Genomic DNA, 7,523 nt, shown 5'->3' on the forward strand with positions numbered 1-7,523 from the left:
ATGGCCACTAAAATCTCTACTGAACATGTGCAGGGCTCATATCTTTAATGTATGACTGTTTTAGAGCATCACAGTGGGAGACCTGTTTTCCACTCCAGAGAGACCTGCGAAAACCTGCAATCCACAATGATTCCAATGTTCTTGCACCACTATCCAGTGCCTACTTACCACTCACTGTTGAGCTGTATGACACTCATTTCCATGAGAATCAGTGCTGAACTAACTCTTCAATATCAACACTTGCACACACACATTTTGTGATCCCAATATAAATAACTGTATAAATAATATATTAAACTCAGCAGCCGTATGTAAAATGTATGAAGAGGTTTTCAAGGAACCATGTTGAGTATATTCTGCAAGCTTGTTACAGAGGGAAGTGGTTACCATACCACTAGTCGGGAACCTAGATGTCACAAGGCCGACACCGGAATCCGGACTAGCTCTGAAATACCGACGCCGGAATCCCGCTGCCACATGCTTTTTTCCCTCTATGGGTGCCCAGGACACACATAGGGGGAGAATAAGTACTGCGCGCAGCGTGGCGAGTGCAGCAAGCCCGCAAGGGGCTTGCTAGGGGATGCGGTCAAGATCCCGCCGCACGGAATCCCGGCGGTCGGAATCCCAACACCGGAATCCCGACATATTCTCCCTCTGTGGGTGTCCACAACGCCCATAGAGGGAGAATAAATTAGTGTGCCCGCAGCGTGGCGAGCGCAGTGAGCCCGCAAGGGGCTGCGTTGCGCTCACACCCCCCTGTCGGGATTGTGCCGGTCGGGATTCCGGTGTCAATATTCCGACCGCCAGGATCCCGTCCGGCGGGATTTCGTACTGATCCCCTTGCTAGTGCTCGCCCCGCTGCCGGCATACCGGTATCCGGGATCCCGCTGTCGGTATACTGACAGTCGGGATCCCATTACAGAAGAATAGTCCCTAACACAAGGTACTAAGACTATAACAGACTCTTATTCTTTTAGGGTTATCTTGGCTCCCTTCTTCCATTGCTACTTACCTTTATAAGATTGAACCAATTCCTTCTAGGAACTCTGATCTTCCATTCCGTCTACATTTTGAATATTTCACATTTGCTTCTTCTGTAAACCTCTGCATTATCCATTTGGGCCTGCCAATAACTTTGTGTCAGATGTGCAGATGACATACAGTACATGTGTCCCTTTTGCCATACCTGAAAACAAAGGCTGAACACAAAGAAAATGGGGGTTAATCTGCAAATCTCCATTATATCTGATGGAAGACCTTATAAATAAATGCAGTATCTGCAGATGATACATAGATCCTGCATTTATTTAGAAGGTCAGTGGCCCTCAGTAAGTGTTGTCCATTGTGTCTGTATAAGTGTACTGGACACTGATTTGTGCAGCATTTGATACATACTGTACTTTTATTAGATATAATGTAATTTATGTGCATTTCCTTTGTTTCATACCGGTTTGTCACAACTGTACTTTGTGCTGTCTGTGATACATTAATCTGACATGATTTGTCCTCTGTATGCTGGTTCCATGCATTTTTTTTTTATGTCTCACATAGTAACCATGGTGCAATGGTATTGGGATCCCGGAGCTTGGGATGCGGCAGTCAGAATACCAACAGCAGCACCTTGACACCTACTAGGAAAGTATTCTACCCCTAATCCTCCCCCCTCTGCAGCCTAATCCTAACCCTCCCTGGTGGTGCCTAACCCTAAACTCCCCCTATCCGCAGCCTAAACTTAACCTCTACCCCGGCATCCTAACTCCCCCCTTCCCCGCAGCCAAACCACAACACACCCCCACCCCTCCTCTCTGGAGTTCAGGCAGACCTTTATTCGGAATCCCAGCGCCGGCATTACGAGCCATGTTGGAATCCCGGCGTCAGTATTCCAAGCAGTATTGAGATACCGGTGGATTACCTGGAGTGACGTCATCTGTGATCATCCCACCTCCAATTCTGGGTGCTGCATGCACACTTGGTGTTGTGAAGGTATAAGGTTAATGTATGTTTGATACTTTCCATACTGTACCCCAATGACAGTGCAATAAACTTAGAATCAAAATGTTGGTGATTACACCTGCATCTGAGATCTTATTATATACCTGCGTGAAGCCATCCTTGCTGAATTATTGTTGGACTCTGTACTGGAGGACCTATGAAAGGCACCAGGGCCTTTCCATGACTACATGGGAGTGCCTCTTAACTTGGACTATAGAGAGATACAATATCACATATAGGCCCAGATTTATCAAGCCTCGGAGAGTGATAAATTTCACCGTGATAAAGTACCAATCAGCTCCTAACTGTAATTTTTAAACACCGCTTGTAACATGGCAGTTAGGAGCTGATTGGTTGGTAATTTATCACTCTCAGAGGCTTGATAAATCTGTAAATTCAATTTCTGCGGAATAGCAAATGAATACAGAAACTGCTGGATAACTATACAAATAGATGATAAAGTTATTTACGATATATATATTTTGTCTTCATAATTTTAAGCAGTAAATATGTTGAACCCATTAATCACTATATTAGACAAAGGTCCACGTGTTCCAAATGTTTATTACTATGAAGGATTACCGCTCAATCAGTGCCAAATTCCAACACACACCCTGTGTGGGATCCATGTTCTATTCTAATCTCTGCCAGTTTGGATGACATTGATAGATAATGGAACAAAGCGTCACAGCTTGAAAAGTACTGCTAACATTTTTATCGAACACCTCGCCAGCACGCATAGGCGGCAATCCTGATGCTTCCTCTAGGATGGCTGAAGTGAAAAGTCCTTTACATAAATCAGTTCTCTAATCATCAATGCAGAATTCTATGTACATAGTCTGAGCCAGGTAACTATCTCCTACACCCGGTGCTAGAATTTCGAAGAAAAAGCTGAAATATTAGTTGTTGTTTTTTATTATTCAAACAAAACATCTGAAACTGCAGAGATTTGTAACAAAACAAACGAGACTAAATAGGTTCGAGTGGGGCTTTATCAGAAGCCCAAAATTCCCTTTACATCCTTTGTTTCAGTCAAGACTAAATATAAAACTGGGTCAGATGTATTAAGCCTGGAGAAGTGATAAATCAGTGATAAGTGGAAGGTGATAATGCACCAGCCAATCAGCTCCTAACCGTCATTATTCAAACCGGTAATGATTGGCTGCTGTGTTAAAGCAGTGATAAGTGGAAGGTGATAATGCACCAGACAATCAGCTCCTACCTGTCATTTTTCAAACTGGTAATGATTGGCTGCTGTATTAAAGCCGGAGTGGAAGGTGATAATGCACCAGCCAATCAGCTCCTACCTGTCATTTTTCAAACCGGTAATGATTGGCTGCTGTGTTATCACCTTCCACTTATCACTGCTTTATCACTTCTCCAGGCTTAATACATCTGCCCCCATGGATGTTTTATTTGTCATTTTTAAGTATTTATCACCAGTTGATACAATTAGATTGATTATAAATAAATGGTATCATCTTGGAGAGTCACTGTACACTAATTTTCTTTCCCTTGAATTCAAATAGAAAGTTAGTCGTAAAATAAACATTTTATAATTTGGCACCTGTTTGGATATACCCTCTATACAGTACATGTTAACTCAAGGTCATTTAATGCACCATAATTTAACAACTCTTGCTGCTATTTGTTCCCATTCTGTGAATGTAGTCTGCCCATGTTGATTCACTTTGATTATTCCAGCTTTAATAAACCACTGTAAAATGTGTACAGTTTAACTTAAAGATGTTCGACAATCCAATATATATCTCTTTGGGTTTAGTACATCAGACAAAATTCTCCTGGACTATGAACAAATATGCACTTCATAGCGGACCATTACTATATTGTTTGCTCAAAAAAATACCAAAGTCGACAAGCTTATCCCATCCGTAATCTAAATACATTTTCTGTGTAAAGTCTATAGTTACTGTACGCAGCAGAAGCTAGAATGCATTTTGTACAGATATCTACTTAAATGAGAAATCTGAAATTATGATACAAGGGAAGTATCAAATACATTTTTCTAATAATTGTGGGAAAAAGAGGCATCATCTGCAGATCAAACATTTATTTGCTACTTTATATGTATCCCAGCATTATATGTGGAAGCAGTGGTCTTGTAGGCTATGAGCTTACGTATTAGCTGCGATATACAGCCATGGGCATAATTCTGGAGAGTCTTCCCGTATAGTTAAAACGGCACTCTTAAAAAGGCGAAGCCATCCTGGCTTTGCCTTTCAAAATGACTGCAGCATTAAAAAACACAGGGCAGCCCTGCTGGAATCTCATAGGCTATTACATAAATCTCTATATGCAAGTACAGAGAAATCTTCTAGAAACTCACCACAATAGTGTAACCCAGGAGGAGGTTCTCAAACGCGATCCTCAAGGCGCCTCAACGGTCCAGGGTTTAAGTATAGTCATGCTTGGCCACAGAAGATTTAAATTAGTACCTCAGTCCATTTGATTTAAACATCTGTGCTGAGCCATGGATATACCGTAGCAGTGCCTTGAGGTCTATTTCAGAACCTCTGGTAAACAATGGCAAATGATCAATAAAATAACAGATTATATATTATATATAAATATGGGAAAGTTATGTCAATAGTCACTGTCAGCAAATACAATTTATACAGCGGAATGTCGAACCAGGTATACCGACATAGAGGTTTATTCAATTAATGTTGGATCCTCTCCGACAGAGGATCTGACACTTCACTATTCAATTCCAACAGGTTTCGAATCAGCATTGTCAATAATGGGCCAAAAACCTGTCGGAAACGCCCATAAATTAGTCGAAAAAATGTGGATCCGCGGCTAACCCGCTGATTGACGTGTTTTCCGACAAGTCGGAAAAACAGTACTGGTATCGAATAGGTTGAATCCAGATTTGATCTAAAGTCGAAAAAAGTGCTATTTTTCTGACTAATTGAATAGACCACATAGTAGCAATGTCATTTAAAACATTGTAACTGTGTTACAGTTACAATGCTTTAAATAACAGTACTACAGTGTCCGCATACCGGTTTCGACATTCTACTGGCCACTATATACTATACAACATGTAAATAAACTTAAAAACACCACATAATACCAATGAAGAATACGTATTACTCTAAAATTCCTTAGAACATGAAACAGTCACTACAATAAAAGGAAAAAAAAAAAAAAAAAAAAATTATATATATATATATATATATATATATATATATATATATATACACATACATACATACACACACACACACATATATATATATATACACATATATATATATACATATATATATATATATATATATATATATATATATTTTCTGTCAAAAGTTTATGAAGTGTTCACTTGTTTGTGTTGAACTTACATGTACAGTCCAAGTTGAGAGGTGGATAAACTAAGCAGTGTTCTTGCAGAGTAGGAACAATTGCAGGATGACTGTGGGTTATCTGAGCCTCAACACTAATTGTTTTAATATTGCAATGCATGCTATAGTGACTTTAGAAATTCCTTTGTTCACAGAAGCTTGGTAACACGATTTACAGGATTTCATCAGATATCGTTATATACGTATTTTAATACACATTACCTGGAGTACTATGTTAATGGTGGTAGCACCTTTAAATATATTTAAAATAAAAAAAATCCATGAAATTAAAATTAATTAGCGATTAATATATGCCTCTTATACGGCAGGTATCAAGAACTAGTTTTGACAAAGAAAAAAAAGAAATGTTACAATGTCTTTTTTTTTTAAATGTATTAAGACAAGAAAAAAAAAAAACACACACCAGGTTTTAGTTCCACATTTCCAATAGGAAAGCAGCGTGAGCAACATTTCAAACATCAAACAGGTGCGCAGGGGAAAATAGTATTCCAAAAAGATTTTAAATACACAAACTTACACAATGGGGTTGTTTCAATTCAATGTGAATTGAATAGTGCCAGGGGAGGGAGCTCCCAGAGCTATTCAATTCAGCACAATGTTATGTCGGAGAATACAGAGTCACAAGCATTTAACATGGTGTTTAGTCTTGAGAAATGGCATTCTCGAACTTAAGGGCAAAGCGCAATGCTGTTTCTGGCACGCCAAGAGCAGAAAAACATTGCACCAGTAGTTTTGTTGGATTTCTGCTCGCTCCCCAGGAGGGGTGCGAGAGTAAATCCTCAACTCCGGCATAACATCGCACTGAATTGAATAGCTCCGGAAACTCCTTCCTGATGCTGTTAAATTCGCATTTAAATTAAATCGACCCAAGTAACTCTAAACACATCAACCTTCTGCCTTCTCTGTATTAAGTGGTTTAGAATTAGTATTGTGCTGAAATAAGCAGTAATATTTTCTATAATAGACCATGCTTGCTGTGTAATGGGCAGGGGGGGAGGGGGGGGGGTTTACAGATGTCTACATTCAAGAGCAAGGGAGAACTTTAATTTAACATGAATAGCAATTACTGAACCTTGGGTCTCCTGAAAAACACGAACAAAAAACAAAAAAGTGAAGCTGTATCAAGCTTTCTAATGAGCAAGAAGTGGGAGCTCTTGCCCCCAGTGGTCAGCTCCTATAGCTTGCACTGATCAAGTATATTCTGTAAAATGATATGTAGAACCTGATTGGTTGCTATGGGCGACTCCTCAACTCTTTAGAAGATACATATCCCCCAAAGTGTATTATATGGTCTCAATCTCTTCTGCCATGTGCCAATCAATGGAACAGAAATCACAGTAGGAGTTCCAACATCTAGCCATTATGTACTAATAAACATAAAATTATCAGGCACTTTGAATGCATGGGGTAGGACTAGCCAATAGCTGCTGAAGAGTTGGCATTCCTAGTGAAGCAACAAGACTGGATTAAAATTCTGCACATTCACACAAACCACACCCAGTGACCCAGCCATCAAATCTCAGACCTTTTTTTTGCACTAGACCTGGGATACCATACTCAGAGGAGAATTCCAGGCTTACATTACAACCCACTCCTGTCTCCTTACCAGAATTAGTTTTCATCCTCGGAAACACTCTCCTATATGCACTTTGACATAGGAGTCGCAACTAAACATGCTAGGAGGCCACTACCAGAGTCCTCTAGATCAAAGGTTCTCAAATGTGGTTCTCAAGGCACTACAACAGTCCAGGTTTTAGGTATATCCATTGCTCAGCACAGATAATTAGCACCTCAGTCAATTTGATTTAACTAAGACACTTGTGGCCAAGCATGGATAAACTTAAAACCTGGACCGTTTAGGTGCCTTGAGGACCGCGTTTGAGAACCTCTGCTCTATGGGGGCAATTCCAAGTTGATTGCAGCAGGACATTTTTTAGCAGTTGGGCAAAACCATGTGCACTGCAGGAAGGGCAGATATAACATGTGCAGAGAGAGTTAGATTTGGGTGTGGTGTGTTCAATCTGCAATCTAAATTACAGTGTAAAAATAAAGCAGCCAGCAATTACCCTGCACAGAAACAAAATAACCCACCCAAATCTAACTCTCTCTGCAAATGTTATATCTGCCCCCCTGCAGTGCACATGG

This window comes from Pseudophryne corroboree, chromosome 4 (genome assembly GCF_028390025.1).
Source record: "Pseudophryne corroboree isolate aPseCor3 chromosome 4, aPseCor3.hap2, whole genome shotgun sequence".
In the NCBI taxonomy this organism is placed as follows: domain Eukaryota; kingdom Metazoa; phylum Chordata; class Amphibia; order Anura; family Myobatrachidae; genus Pseudophryne; species Pseudophryne corroboree.